We start from the raw sequence: 16,660 nt of genomic DNA, 5'->3' as shown, positions 1-16,660 counted from the left end.
AGTAGTATTTTCTTTGTTGAGCAAATTTAAAGGAGATGTTCCTAAATCATCTCTGAGGTATAACAATAAGCATTATTTTTATTTTTTAAAAGATTTTATTTATTTGAAAGGTAGACTTACAGAGAGGGAGATAGAAAGGTCTTCCATCTACTGGTTCACTCCCTAAATGGCCACAACAGCTGGAGCTGGGCCAATCTGAAGCTAGGAGCTTTTTCTGAGTCTACCACGCAGCTGCAAAGACATAGGGTAACTGAAACTTTCATACACTGTTGACAGAATGTAAATTAATACAACAACTTTGGAAAACTATCACATCTACTGTGTCTACATTCTAACCGGATTGTTCTACTCCAAATATATATCAGGAAATGTGTATATAATGTTCACCAAAAGACGTGCAGGAATTGTAACAGGACAGAACTGGAAATGACCAAATGTTTACCAAAACTATAATTAGTGGGTTATTCCTACAATGAAATACTATGTAGTGATTAAAGAACAAATGAAATACTGCTACATGCAACATTAGGAATGAATCTCCCAAACATCATATTGAATAAGAGGAGCCAGGAGTAAGAAAGTACACATTACATGTATACAAAGTCCAAAAGTAGGCATATGCTAATCTGTGTGAAAAGCCAGGGGATTTGTTTGTGGAGGTGTGTTAGTGACTGAGAAGGACACATGTTTACCTTAGAGAGTGTAGTAACTTGGAGGGGCTGTTACAAGACTTCCGACATGCTGGTAATGTCCTTCCTAGTTCTGAACAGGAATTACACAACTGTGTTTATTTGGAATATTTGAGTTGCTTATGGTTTGTGTACTCTTCTGTATGCTTATACTTTAATAGGTAAGTTTTCTTTATTTAAATGAATCCAGCCTGGGAGCTGCCAGAGACCAACCATGGAGTTGAAGATAACAATGACCCAGATCTAGTAAAAGCAGAGCATTCTGTCTCAAGGGCATTAGGAACATGTGTGTGCTCATCACTAGGTCTTGAATAGTTTGGGGGATAAAGTGACCCAGAACGGACCAGATGTAACACTTTGGCTCTGGTTGTGCAGGATACCAGGGGTTCTAAAATTTTTTTGGAAAAAGTCTATTAAAAAATATACATGGGTTTCAAACTTTTTTTGCATCAGAAATTTTAATTCCATTTTTTTCCTACAAACCTTTTGAAGTACCTGCACATAGGTGAGGTTTGCCACTGGGAGACCTGGGGAATTCTGCAGTCTCAGGTCAGTCCTTTGAATTCAGAGAGCAAGAATAAGGTTAGCGTTAACATAAATCAAAAGGTATCCAGCAGATAATCTGTGAAGGAAAGCTGGAACTGGCATTCAAATATCCAAAGCAAATAAAAAATCTGGTAGGAATACAGAATTAAACATGGCCAAGAGTTCATGTACCAAGGAACCAGGAATTTTAGGGACAGCATGCCACTCTCAAGTTGTGGCTTGCCCATTGACCCAGGGACAACAGCTCTTTGCCTTGGTAGGTATGAAGTTTCCTTCTTGTCATGAACATAGTTACTTGGCTCCTCAAAGAGAGACAAGACTCACTAGGGATCTGGTGCTTGAAGAACTGCCAAGCCTCTGGGGAGAACTCACAGTTCTAATGGTTGTGTGATTCAGGAAGGAAGGAAGAGTTATTTCTTACAATTCTGTTAGTGGCAAGGGAAAACTTACTGTTGTGTGGGTGCTGTGCAAGATAATTAGAACTAAAACCATACAATTGGAAGATATCCCACCTTAGCTGCTGTGGTTTCAACTAGAAGAACAAACAACAGTTGGTCTTAAATGCGAATCGTGATATGGCTTGAATTCATCTTGCTAAGCTAAGCCAAGCATGTGTTAGGAAATGGCAAGTAAAATCCTAATGCTTAACTAATACCTCACTTTATGAGACACTACTCTTAGATTTTGTTTATTGAATTTTAAGTATTTCATTAACCAGTGATGACTCAAGACCCAAATGACTTGATTTAGCAAACAGAATTCATTCTTTCCATGAAGAATTTATAATGAAGTGCATTTAACCAAATAATGACTTTGTTATTTACATGAATTAATAGATAAGGAGATCTTTTTCCAAAGTTTCAAGTGTTATAGGGACAAATTTCTGTAAAATGTCACAGACATTCCTTTTTTTCTTTTAAAAAAATTTTAGCTCCCAAATATAAGGGAACATGCAGCATTTGTCTTTCTGGGTCTGGCTTATTTCAATATAATGTCTTTCAGTTGCATCCATTGTACTGCAAATGGTAGAATTTCACTCTTTTTATAGCTAAATAATATTCTACTGTGTATAGATGCCACATTTTCTTTATCCATTCATCTCTGGTGGTTGATTTCTAATTTTGGCTACTGTGAACAGTGCTGCTATAAACATGGTGGTGCAGGTATTTTTGATTCTTGATTCATTGTGTTCAAGTCTTTTGAGTACATACCCAGTAGTAGGATTGGTGGATCATGTGGCAGGCCTATTTCTAGTATTGTAAGAAATCTGCACACTGTTTTTTTCTGCAGTGGCTGCACTAATTTACATTCCCACCAACAGATTATAAGTGTTTCTCTTTCTCCACATCCTTGCCAGCAATTGTTACTCTCTCTGTATTGTATTTTAGCTATTCTGACAGGGATGAGGTGATATCTTTGTGGTTTTGATGGGCATTTCCCTGGTGGCTAGTGATGTGGAGCATTTTTTCATATATTTGTTGGCCATTTGTATTTCTTATCTGGAGACTTGTCTACTGAAGTCCTTTGTCTATTTCTCAACTGCATTATTTTTGTTTTACTTTAAAATTGCTGATACATTCAGGATATTAATCCTTCCATATAGGTGGTTTGCATGTATATTTTCCAGTTCTGTAGGATGTCTGTGGGGAGCAACTCGGACTAGACTGTTACTGGAATTAAGACTTATTCTATGCATCTGCTCTCCCACAATATGGCGCTGAGAAGGGAGTAACAACTTCTACGCAGCCGCCTCTTGCCACTTGAGTGATGACCTGCAGGAGCTGATCCTGCTCCTGATTGGAGGAGAGCAGCGTACTCGGCATGTAGGTAGCAGAGTTGGGATTGGTGGAAGAGGACTATAAAGGAGGAGAGAGACAACATGCACCAGGAACATCTATCTGAAGGAACATCTGTGCAGCCCCCGAGAGAGCCGGCCGGTGGTGTGCCGCTCCCCCGTGGAAGTGGGGAAAGTGGCAGGGGGAACTGCCCTTCCACGGAGGTGGAAGGGTCGGTAGCCAACCCAGGAAGAACCAGCAGCAAACCTGGGAAGGGCCGAGCAGACGAAAGAACAGCGCAGGGTCCTGTGTCGTTCCTCCGCGAAGAGGGGGAGCGACAGATGTCTCTTCACTTTATTGATCATTTTCTTTGCTGTGCAAAGGCTTTTGTGTTTGATGTAGTCCCATTTGTTTAGTTTTTGTTGCCTGTGCTTTGGGGGTCTTGTTGAAGAAGTTATCCCCTACCCTAATGTCTTGGAGTGTTTCCCCCACATTTTCTTCCAGCAACTTCATAGTCTTGGGTCTTACACTTAGGTCTTTGATTTATCTTGAATTGATTTTTCTATATGGTGAGAGGTATGAATCTAATTTCATTCTTCCACGTATATGCATCCAGTTTTGCCAGCACTATTTGTCGAAGAGATTATCCTTCACTGTATAGTCTGAACACTTCTGTCAAAAATCAGTTTGCTGTAGGTATGTGGGTTAGTTTCTGGGCTCTTTTCTGTACTTTGATCTAAGTATTGAGTTTTATGCCAGTATCATGAAGAACAAAAACCGTATGATCATCTTAATAGATGCAGAGAAAACACTTGATAATTGTCAACACTCTTCATGATAAAACCCTCCAGAAATTAGATATAGAAGGAACATTCCTCAAAATTATAAAGCTGTATGTCACAAACGAATAGCCAATATCATGCTGAATGGTGAAAAAACATTTCCATTCAGATCTGGAACAAGACAAGGATTTCCACTTTCACTACTATTACACAATATAATACTGGAAGTTTTAGCAAATTCAATTAGAGAGGAGAAAGAAATAAAGAGCATCAAAATTGGAAAGAAGTCAAATTATCCATGTTTGCAGATGACTTGATGTTGTACAGGGAAAGACCTAAACACTCCACCAAAAAACTGTTAGAGTTGATAAACCAATTCATCAAAGTTACAGGGTACAAAATAAAAATACAAAAAATAAATTCTTTTTATGCTCATGATGAACTTACTTACAGAAAGAGAAATTAAGAAAGGAATCCCATTCACAATAGCCACAAAAATCAAATATTTAGGAATAAATTCAGCCAAAGAAGTGAAAGATCTTTACAATGAAAATTATCAAACATTGATGAAAGAAATCATCAAGGACAGACACAAAATCGAAAGAGATTCCTTGCTCGTGTATTGGAAGAATCAGTATCATTAAAATGTCTATATACTACCTAATGCAATCCGTATCAGTGACGTTCTTTACATAATTAGAAAAAGGATTCCTCAAATTCATGTGGAATCACAAAGACCCAGAATAGCCAAAGCAAGAAAAATCAAGTTGGAGGTATCACAATACCTGACTTCAGAGCATACTACAAAGCTGTAGTGATCCAAACAGCACTATTATTCTTCACAGAGAACTTTCATGACTGTTATGCCATTGAGTTAGACATGGCTTAGACTTCTACCTGCCTTAACAAATGGGCCATCTTGGTCCCCAAGAGAAAAATGTGATCCATAGAAGAACATACAACTCAAGAGCTAAAGTCTCACTTTCCTGATACATGGCTTTTCCACCTAGGCTGTGATGTACTCTGGATATAGGAAGCTAGCTACTGGTGGCCAGGGATATTGAGGTAGGATTTCTTTAGGAGATTTCACATGTCGCTGATGTATGAGTTAGAAATGAAGGCTCATATCTGGACTTGACAATTTTTTTAAAATCTGTTTTCTAGGAACAATCAACACCTGTGTTTCCTGGATTTCAAAGATTGGCTTGTGCTTCCAGTGTTAAAAGCTGAGTCCTCATTGGAAAGCCATCAAGCAGAATAGGGCTTCTCAAATATTCATGTGAACAAGAGTCACCTGGGAAGGCAAAAGGATGCTAAAACGTCACTGTGATCCATTAGTTCTGGCATACAGACAGAAATCCTGTGTTTTAAACAAATTCCCAGTGATGCTGGTGCTGTGCATCTAAAGCCCACATGTAGAGTAGGAAGCACGACAGTTTGTTGTTATCAGAGAGAGAGAACTTCAAAGTGGGGTCTTAGGACCTACAGCTTTTAGGTCCTAAGCACAGGTCCTTGTGTAAAACCACCCTGAGGAATATTTAGGTAATTTTTAAAATTCTGGATTTATTATAAAAGGTATTTATAACCTTTAATTTTCTTTTTCTATATTTCATAGGAAGTGGAATTTGTGAGTCTGTTCATTCATGGTATACCTACTATATGGCAGCCACAATTTTAAACACTGGGCATAGAATAGAGGACAAAGTGAAAAATATCCCTGCCCTCAGTAGGTTTACAGTCTAGTGTCATGGAAAGTCCGAGTGAAATCAGCTAAGTAGTGAATACGTAGTAAATAGGATGGGTGATATGTAGATAAATATTGTTAAAAAAAGAAAACAGGGGTAGGAGATGTTGAAGATCTGGGTTTCCAACCTTCATTAAGAAAATGACTTGGAGCAAAGAATAGAGCTGAGAAAGTGAGCTATGGGCTGTCTGGCAGAATAGCTGTCCTGCCTTAGGGAACCACGGGTAGGAAAGCCTTGAGAGGGAGAATGTGCATGAACTATTACAGAATAACACAAAGGCTGCTGTTGTTAGAGAAGAGGGGCTAGAGGACAGCAGTGAGATGAGCAGATAGGAGAAAAGGGGCAGAGGAGAGCTTCAGAGACCACTGTGCAGACCTTGAGCTTTGAGTAATATAGGATGTCACTGGGTGGTTTTGAATAGAGGTGGGAGAGAGGCAGGATCTGATATATATTCTAAAGTTGTCATTCTAGCACCTGTGCTAAAAATATAGGTAAAGGTGGAAGCAATGAGACCAGGTATGGGCTATTTGTCCCTAGGTGGGAGATGAGGGCATCTTGCACTGGTGGTTGCTGGTTTTGTGGAGAGAACTGGACAGATATATTTAGACAGATGGGACTTACTTGCATTTCTCTGGGTTGATGATAAAGTAAGATTTATTAAGGTGGGTTCTGGTTTCTGCTGTTGGATTATTACTCCTTTATTATTTAAGAATATTATGGGGCTGGTATTGTGGCAGCGGGTAAAGCCATCACCTGCAACTCCAGCATCCTGAATGGGCGCTGGTTTGTGTCCCAGATGCTCAACTTCTGATCCAGTTTCCTGCTAATGGCCTGGGAAAGCAGTGAAAGATGTCCCAACTGCTTTGGCGCCTGCTATACCCACAAGGGAGACCCTAATGAAGCTCCTAGATTCAGCCTGGCCTTTGCAGCTGTTTGGAGAATGAACCAGTAGTTGGAAGATCTCTCTTTCTCTCTGATTCTCCCCCTCTCTGTAATTTTGCCTGTCAAATAAATAAATATCTGTTATTTATTTATTTATTTACTTACTTATTTGACAGAGTTACAGACAGTGAGAGAGAGAGACAGAGAGAAAGGTCTTCCTTCCATTGGTTCACTCCCCAAATGGCTGCCACAGCCAGTGCTGTGCCAATCTGAAGCCAGGAGCCAGGTGCTTTCTCCCAGCCTCCCATGTGGATGCAGGGGCCCAAACACCTGGGCCATCCTCCACTGCCTTCCTGGGCCACAGCAGAGAGCTGGACTGGAAGAGGAGCAACCGGGACTAGAACCCGGCGCCCATGGGGGGAATATTTAGGTAATTTTTTAAATTCTAAATTAACCAAGTGAGCCATGGCACCGACCCCATAAATAAATATCTTTAATAAATATCTTTTAAAAAAGATTATGGAATATTTAAAGCAATGATTTTGTTACCTTTCACCAACACGAACTTTAGAACAATTGAGCACCATGTATTCCATTTTTTAGTTTTCAGTCACAGATGGGTGTCTTTCCATTAAAAAAAAACAGGAGTGGCAGCAATTGTCAGTGTTATTTTTCTTCTTATAATTCTAACTCAAGTTAAACTCTCTAGAGAATTCACTATTCTAAGGATAGCAAATAAGCAAGAAAGACCATCACTACTGTTTTCACCAATGGCAGACATGCCTAAATGATTACAGCATTCTTTTTAGCTGACTTCTGATGGAACACTGGAATCTTTATCCAACCAACCACCAACAGATTAGCATTGGCACAAATTAAGACTTATTTGCCATGCCTGTGAGTAATCAGTCTTCCCACAGCTTAACAAGATTGGATAGGAAGCCTTATTACAGTGTGCTGCTGGAGTCAGTCTTCATCTTTGTCTTGTCAAATCCTGTCTCCATCACTTGCTAAATCTTTGACCCTGAACTAGTGACTTAACATTTGTAAGCTTCAGGATCCTCATCCATAAAATAGGGAAAAATAATATCTATCTGATAGGAGCTGAGAGAATTATAAAATGCTAAATGTTAAGTGCATAACACGTCACCTCACCAAAACAGTTGATATATCTCAAACATTAAGTGCATTAGAATTGAATTAATAGATTTTCAAATAATAGGGCTTAATAGATCCATTTCTTGAGGCCAAAATATTTATGTAAATATCCTGCCAGTTTTTTTTAGCTTACAGATATGCCAATATCTTCTACAGGGAAGGAAACCTTTCTTGCAAATCCTCCCAAGCTTACACAGTATTATTGGAGCCCTCCAGCATGACAGCGTCATTTAGGTTTGAGGATTGGATGGGGTGTAGAATCCACAGGCTAGAAAATTGGAATCTACATAGTGTGGTATGAAAGCCATGCTGGAGAATAGTTTAGACTTGGATGTTCCATTTCACATTGGAACTATACATGGGAATTCCCACAGGAACAACATACATTGATAAGATAGTACTAAGTGATGTGTCTTCTGTTTAAGGTTCAACATGGCAATGCAGGGTTTTGTCCTTTACATTGATTAGACAGCTGATTATTCTTTGTTGCATGATTTCTTTGGGAAAATACACCTATAACTCCAAAGGGCTTTTATGTACTCTACACATAGAGCTTTGGACACAAACTCCCTTTCTTTAATTTGTAGTCTGCTTTTCCAAAGCCGCTTATACGTATGCTGTCCTACCTGTGCACATAAATGCCAAGTTATTATCAAGAAAGGTAAAATGAATTAGAGACAGTCTGGTCTGAGCTTTCTTGAATTTCCTTTCCAGTCTGCACATCACGGAATTTCCTCGATGGCCTTCTGCTGAGTGTAGGAGCTCACATCTTGCGGGTGAGTATGAAAGCTCCAAGCCTGTTCCTGAAGATTCTTTCCACAGTGTGATGATCAGAATTGCTATTGAACTTAGAGAGTCCAGCTTTGTTTCAAAGATGCATTGTACATATTTTGATTCTTGGAATGACCTCATTAGATACATTGATGGGCTGTTATTCTGGTTTTCTGGTCACAGAGAGGTGTGTTCTGCCTTGGGGCAGTAGTATTTCATGGGGCCTTGCTGTGACCTAGATCTTAGATGGATGGCACACACACTGGAGTGTCCCTGGCCTTTCTTCTGTCAATGACAGATGGTACTAATTGATTAAGGAGCATTTTACTTTCTGAGGCTGAATGGGCTTTAGAATTCTTCCAGGGAGACATAACTAGGTGACGAAGACGGTACACAGAATAAAACCTATTTGTCATCTTTGGCCTAAAACATACATTTATTTTTGAACTCATTTCACCCAGATTTATTTTTGTTTTCTATTCTTGAACACAAGTCAGTTGTTAAGTCTAGTTCTTTCTAAGGTATCCTACCTGCCCATCTGCCCCTGCTACATTCAAGATTTGCTTTTTGCATTTGTTTCCTGTAGCTTTACTCTGTTTCATCTAAGTGCGGATTCAGGGTCATATTTTTTGTTCTTGGGACCCAGCATGGTTGCTAGATCTTTGGATTGAGTTCGTTCTCTCTCTCTCTTTCTCTTTTATTCCATGCCATGGTCAGCCATTGCTTTCTTGAAATAGCCTCTCATGCCCTCTGGAGCATCTTCTAGACATAAATTCTCCATTTTTCTTTCAAGCATCTTCATTTTTTGTGTTTTCCAACTCTCATTATAGATGTCTGCAGTTCAATTCTCTCTAAAAGCATGTTTAATTGGCTATGATTATGTCTACTATTTTAAATTTCAATGCTTGTGTTTTTATTTAAAAATTTTTTTTAGGTACACAAATTTCTTGTATTGAGGTATTACGCTGGTGATTTGTTTAATCCCCCATCCCCTCTTTTAACATAATGTATCATGGTCTTCTTAGACTTTTAAATTTCCTTTTACTTCTTTAATAACATTTTACAGTTTCTTTCAGATTGCCTATTGAAGTTCTATTCCTGAATTTTGTTTGCATATTGCTCTTAGGATTTTGATTCTTCTTTTAGTATATTTAATAATTTTACATGGACTTATTTCATTCTTCCCAACTTCCATTCCAGTAGGTGATGTTTCATCATACTTGTGGGGAGCAACTGGGAGCAACTCGGACTAGACTAAGTTACTGGAATTAAGACTTATTCTATGCATCTGCTCTCCCACAATATGGCACTGGGAGAGGAGGAAACAGCTTCTACACAGCTGCCTCCAGTTCAACCAATAAACTGTAGGAGCTGCTCCTGATTGGAGGAGAGCAGCATATTCGGCGTGTGGGTAGCAGAGTTGGGATTGGTGGAAGAGGACTATAAAGGAGGAGAGAGACAACATGCACCAGGAACATCTATCTGAAGGAACACCGGTGCAGCCCCCGAGAGAGCCGGCCGGTGGTGTGCCGCTCCCCCGCGGAAGTGGGGAAAGTGGCAGGGGGAACTGCCCTTCCACGGAGGTGGAAGGGACGGTAGCCAACCTGGGAAGAACCAGCAGCAAACCCGGGGAGGGCCGAGCAGACGAAAGAACAGCGCAGGGTCCTGTGTTGTTCCTCCGTGAAGAGGGGGAGCGACATAATGGTGCCGTGACTCGGATATGAAGCCTAGGCAGGGTTTAATGTCGTTCCTCCACGAAGAGGGGGAGCGACAATACTGATGCTGACTCCAGCTCACAGAGAATTATTTCCTTATGTATTTCATAATTTTAGGTCACAATGTGCATTTGTAGAAGAGAAGCTGCAGCTCAGGTTGAGACCAGTCCCTTTCAGGGCACTTCTTATATTCTCAAGATAAGCACTATAGAGTATATGGATTCTGCTGTTAATTTCTGTTGGTTTATTAATTTGGAGATACCAAGGGAAAGCAAACTTGTATTACAAACCTGAAGGAAGTACAGGCTTGGGTTTTAAACTTACAGAAAATCTTTTAAAAATCTGGAATGCAGCAGAGAGAGGTACATGTTCCTTGTTGGTGGGAATTTTCTTCTAGTCAAAACTTGCAATAAAACTGTAGCCCTTCAAGTGTTCTAACCCAATCCCACCTCTTTAAGCCCAAGGAAATATTTAACTCTGCGTGGATATTGGAACCCCATACCACAGTGCTATCTTTTCCTCACCAAACTCTCCTAGATGCTATCACATCTGCAGAAAGGATTTGTCTGAGTCTTAGTGCAGCCTTCATTTCTGACATTTGGGAGTCCCTGTTGTTTCTTGTCAGCACAGCTATGCATCTTAAAGAAAGCTGCTTGCATTTCATATAGCATTGCTAGGTATTTTTAGTGGAAATGTTTCCCAGTTATCTTATTTTGCTGTCATTCCACAATCAGAAGCCCTCCCACACTATGCATTTATTGAGCACTGGTTAATCCCAGACACTGAGTTTAGTACTAGGCCTGTAAAGACCTCTGGTCACAAGATAATAGTTTAGTGGGGTAGATAACCATGTTGTTTTTGTGATATATTGTATGAAAGAGCTGTGTATACAATCATTTAGAAACAGAATAGGGCCTTCCAAACTTATGAGTGAGGTCAAGTCAGAGAAAACTTCCTGGAAAAAGAGATACATCACTTGATCCTGAAGTTTGAATATGAGTAAATCAGGGAAAGGTGGTGGAGGAGGGAAGAAAGTGCATGAAAAATTTGAGCATTTCAGAACTATTGGAGTAGATAGAGTTCAAGGAAAACAAATCACATCTTATTGCTACATTCAACACACAGATTTCTGGTTGAGCTCTCCTGGAACTTTGCTAACGACTCAAGGGCAATGCCATACAAATTTAGCATTCTAATTACAGGAAAGGGATGGCCTGCTGGGAGAGTTGAGTCCTCTGAGAAGCAGATGCCAAGAAAGAGTTAGAAATGCAAGAGATTTATTGAGGATGCTGTTCCTAAAAGACGAAGGGAAAAGGAATCAAGAGAAGGCAGAGAGCCCTTGGCTGCACGGCAGGTCACACATTTATGAGAGGACAGGAGGAACGGAAGACAAATGAGTAGGAAGAGCCTTAGACTGTGGTGCAACAACATTTACCAGGCTAACAGGGAGCTCTGACACTGCCTGCAGAAGAGTCCATACTGGGCAGGAATTGTCATGCCACCGCATACCTGCTCGGTGCTGTGTTCAGGAGTTCCATGGAGCTTCCATGTAAGAGCATAACCTTGGGATAAAGACTGTGGCAGCCTCCAGTGGTCTGGCAGGATTCCTTGTGGCAGGTTCTCTCATGAGTGTCCATGACAACTACACTCCTAATGGAAATTTCATAAGCTGACCTTCTGGTTCATAGACTAGACTCGCGCGATTTCATTATTATGTCCCTATCACTAAGACTCTGTTCATTTCAGAGTTTCTGGTACCTAGTTGGCAAGTTTCTAGATAAGGACTAGGCCACAGCAGATGTATTCAGTTACTATCCAGTGGCCATTTGGTTTCTTTGCATCCTTTTAAGTTGCCTGTCTATGGCAAGAGTCTCTCTGTCTCATTGTGTATCACATGCTTGCCCTTTTCCTTCTACATTGAGTTCATTCTACTACATTGTGATTTTGCCCTGTTGATTCATACAGCATTACCACTCCTGATTTCCTGTTTACTTCTATTTTTTTATTTTTTATTTTTTAATATTTTTGACAGGCAGAGTGGACAGTGTGAGAGAGAGAGACAGAGAGGAAGGTCTTCCTTTTCCGTTGGTTCATCCCCCAATGGCCACTGCGGCTGGCGCACCGCGCTGATCCGAAGCCAGGAGCCAGGTGCTTCCCCTGGTCTCCCATGCGGGTGCAGGGCCCAAGCACTTGGGCCATCCTCCACTGCACTCCCGGGCCAGAGCAGAGAGCTGGTCAGGAAGAGGAGTGACCAGGACAGAATCCAGCGCTCTGACCGGGACTAGAACCTGGTGTGCCGGCACCGCAGGTGGAGGATTAGCCTATTAAGCCGCAGCGCCAGCCTCCTGTTTACTTCTCTGATCATCTATTAGTGAAGGCTAAAAATCATACTGTTATAATACTAAATGATTAATTATCCATAACGAGATTTGAGCTATTTTAGAAAAAGATACAGCAATATAAAAAAGAAGCCAGCAGATTGTCCATCCTATTAGGAAATTAATTGATGGGGGATTCCTTAACACATGTGTAAATGGAAAAATTGGTCACATAATTTGAATCTTTGAAGTTACATGGCACTTAAAGGATTTCTAAGAGAAAATGAATCATTGACAATGAGTCACTTCCATTCTCTTTGTGCTGAGCCTACCTCATCAAGACTGAGTTCACACACCTCTTCCTTGGAAGTCTTGAGGTCTAAAGAGAAAGGTGTGAGCCTCTGCTGGTAATATTTTCACTTTGCTTTGTCTTTTGTGGCACAGAGAGTGAGATTGAAAGTGCACCTGTTCAAGGACACAGGCATCTTGATATTTCTGTCACCTGTGCACAGAACATCGTGTTCTAACATGTTCTGTCCCTGACTACAATTCTCTTACATTGCAGAATAACATCTCATCATGGAAAGTGGCTTTTTTTTTTGCTGTCTTCCAAAGAGAATTTTAGTTTTATTAAGCTGTTTTCAATGCTCTGTACCTTCACTTCAACTTGAGTTGAAGTGGTATATTCTTGAGAAACATACTATTTTACAACTGATTTAGGTGCACATGAACCAAAACCTCAAATTTAGTGGGAATTGAGCTAAGTTGTCAACTACCTAAGTAGGTAGATTTAAGAAAATGAATTTACAGTTTGTGAGAAGATGGTGAGGAGAAAAAGAAAGGATGTAAAAGGGTTCTGAGAAAATAACAGCCCTTGTCTCTGCTGTTGAGGAACAGTGTTTTTTTTTTTTTTTTCTTCCTAGTATTTGTTGAAGTCTTTACTTAGTGTAGAGTTAACTTTATGTTTGTCAACTTTTACAAAGGTCTACTTTAAGAGTGGGGTTGGGAGAGGGAGGAGAAAAGAAGGGTGGCAGTGTGGGCAGGAGGGAGAGTAGTGTGGAAGTATCACTCGGTTCCTAAATCTATATACATGAAATTTGTGTATCTTAAATAAAAATCTTTAAGATTTATTTATTTATTTGAAAGGCAGAGTTACAGAGAGGCAGAGGTAGCAAGAGAGAGAGGTCTTCCATCTGCTTGTTCACTCCCAAAATGGCCACAGTGGCCAGAGCTGGGCTGATCTGAATCCAGGAATCCAGAGCCTCTGCCAGGTCTCCCACACAGGTGTAGGGGCCCAAGGACTTGGGCCATCTTCCACTGCTTTCCCAGGCCATAGCAGAGACCTGGATCGGAAGTGGAGCAGCTGGGACTAGAATCAGTGCCCATTTGGGATGCCAGCACTGCAGGCGACGGCTTTACCTACTATGCCACAGTGCTGGCCCCTAAATAAAATCTATTAAAAAATTGCCTCACATTTTCATTTACAGTTAAATGCAGGAAGTTGTCCTGATGTGCTAAGGGGTTGAAAGCCTAGTTAGGAATTTAAGACTTTATGCTTTCCATGATCAGAAATGGTCTAACTCGAGACAAGCCTTACATGAATTTCTTCCCTGTTGATGTTCTATAATTACACTTCACCTGAGTTTCCAAGGCTCCTGAGTGTATCTCAGGATTGAAATTCATATATATGTGTATACTAGTTTGAAAACATAAGAAAATATCCTATAGCATCTAATCAAAGAAAACGAGTAAACATGGAAAAATCAAAGTGGAACAGAGTGAAACAGAGAGGAAGGGGCACCAGTTCCTGAACCTCAAAATATGCATATGCAGATTAGGTCTCTAACCCAACTAAATGTTAACTGCTCTAGCTTCATAATTGTTCTGCTTCAAGTGTGTATATAATTACTCCATTCTTGTGCTCAGGATGTTTTGGTTAGATAATTCAGCTGAATGTTAAGATGTCAAATGAATAAATAGAGCTGCAAATGACTGGGGATGATGCCAGCACCAAGTATCATCATTAAGGTTATAAGTTTGAGCAAAGACTGGATTAAATGCTGATTGTACCTAAATACTCCAGTGGAAATGTTATTAAAAGGTCTCTGGAGAGGCTTATTTTCTTTTGACATGTGGTATGTTTTTGTTGCTTTTAACAGCAAGGTTTCCAAAAGATTTTCTCAATGTGGAAGAATACTGCCATTATTTGATTTTTTTCTTCCTGGAGGAGGTGGCTAGCAGGAATGACAGAACTGATATTTTACTACTAATTTAGTTTTAAGAAAAGAATGTAGCATAAATAGATTTAGAATAAGATTTATGTGACAAATATTGAAAATGAGTTTATTGTTTGATTAGTTTTGTTGGACTTGGGGGATGAACTTTGAAGAGATGACTGACAAAATTTTATCAAAGTGATTTGATTGCAATTCTTAACAGAATTTCAATATGTAAATATGGATAGATTTGAAAAGTTTGGGACAAGGGTGAAAGACTAAAGTATAAATGCTGTATGTTGTGATAAAGTAGAAATAATGCAACTGAAAAGTCAGGGGAAAGAGTTTTTGATTGTTGTATTAGTAAGTGGGAATTAAAGAATAACTGCAAAGACTAATGAACTGGACAAAGGCAAAAACAGAAATAAACATTTCTGATAATCTTGTTACCTCATCTTGATAAATACAGTACAGAAAAGGAAATAACGGGCCAATATCACTTATGACTATTGATACACAAATAGCAAATAAAATTCAGCATCACATTAATAGACTATGACAAAGTGCAGATTTTTTAAAAAAGATTTATTTCTTTATTTGAAAGGCAGAGTTACAACGAGGCAGAGAGTTCTTCCATCCACTGGTTCACTCCCCAAATGGCTGCAGTGGTCAGGGCTGGGCTGATCCAAAGCCAGGAGCAAGGAGCTTCTTCCAGGTCTTCCACGTGTGTGCAGGGGCCCAAAAACCTGGGCCATCCTCCACTTCTTTCCCAGGCCACAGCAGAGAGCTGAACTGGAAGCTGGGACTCCAACCAGTGCCCATATGGGATGCCGGCATTGCAGGGAGCGGTATTACCCGCTGTACCACACCGCCGGCCCCAACAAAGTGATTTATTCTAGGGTTGGCTTAATGCTAGAAAACCCATTAATGTACAAGATTAATGAATCTAAGGAAAAAAAATCATAATTATTGCCGTTGTTAATGAAGCTGAAAATCAATATCAATTTATGATAAAAGCATTTAAAGAAACAGGAATTGAGGAGTATTTTTCTCATATGATTAAAGGTTTATTAATTAGTCTAAAGCCAATATCTTACAACTGAGAAAACATTAGAGGGATTCCTAACATTAGAAACGTGTGGGGGCCAGCACTGAGGTGTAGTGGATAAGGCGCAAGTTCAAATCCTGGCTGCTCCTCTTCTGTTTCAGCTCTGTGCTATGACTTCGAAAGCAGTGGAGGATGGCCCAAGTCCTTGGGCCCCTGCATCCAGGTGGGAGACCCAGAAGAAGCTGCTGGCTCCTGGCTTTGTGGCTTTGGATCGGCCCAACTCTGACTGTTGAGGTAACTTGTGGAGTGAACCAACAGATGGAAGACCTCTCTCTCTGTCTCTCCCATTCTCTGTAACTCTCCCTCTCAAATAAATATATAAATTTTTTTAAAAATAAAAAATTTGTGTCATGGATGCCCAATACTTTCATTAAATTTCAAAATTTTGCTAGTTGTAAGCCAATGCACTTAGGTGAGGAAAAATAAACAATAGAAATACATAAATGGAAAGTAAAAATACTTCTATTTGCATGTGATATAGTATACTGAGGAAGATCCCAAGAGAATCAAAGATGTAACTAACTGAAATGCATCATACAAAAATATCAGTTCTTGTTAATTTCTAGATGTACCACATTGCCTATATAATTATGAGTATGCTTATTTATGAAGTTTTACAAGTTGAAGCTGAAGTTCTCATGGAGAACCAAATTATAACAATAGCCAGGGAAACTCTGAAAAAGAGAAAAATTATGGGGCAAGAGTAGCCATACCAGACATTAAACCATACTATAAAAATCTGTTATTAATAAGGTTCTGGAGCATACACAGATTGACCTGTGGGATAAGAGACTCAGTAACAGATCAAAGTTCACAGTGAAACTTTATATAGGATAAAAGGCAAAGAGGGACTTTTTTGGTAATTGGAGCTGGGGCATCCTAGTGGCTCTTTGGAAAAAGGTAAAATTGGATTCATACCTCTTACTGTTTGCAGAATTAACTCGAAATTTATCAA

The 16,660-nt window shown here is 39.8% G+C and overlaps 1 long non-coding RNA gene across 2 annotated transcripts in view; it reads left to right on the top strand.

Moving 5' to 3' along the window:
* LOC138848741 (uncharacterized) overlaps positions 1-16,011 on the top strand; it is a 104,650-nt gene extending 88,639 nt beyond the window's left edge. For both annotated transcript variants that reach the window (XR_016229441.1, XR_016229440.1), the window contains exons 3-4: positions 8,292-8,353; positions 15,807-16,011. This is a non-coding gene — a long non-coding RNA (uncharacterized LOC138848741). The remainder of the gene's footprint in view (positions 1-8,291; positions 8,354-15,806) is intronic.
* Positions 16,012-16,660: the final 649 nt, after the last annotated feature.

This window comes from Oryctolagus cuniculus, chromosome 2 (assembly GCF_051225735.1).
Source record: "Oryctolagus cuniculus isolate XC-2025 breed Fujian yellow rabbit chromosome 2, ASM5122573v1, whole genome shotgun sequence".
Taxonomy (NCBI): Eukaryota; Metazoa; Chordata; class Mammalia; order Lagomorpha; family Leporidae; genus Oryctolagus; species Oryctolagus cuniculus.
This window is presented reverse-complemented; position numbering and strand designations above follow the sequence as displayed.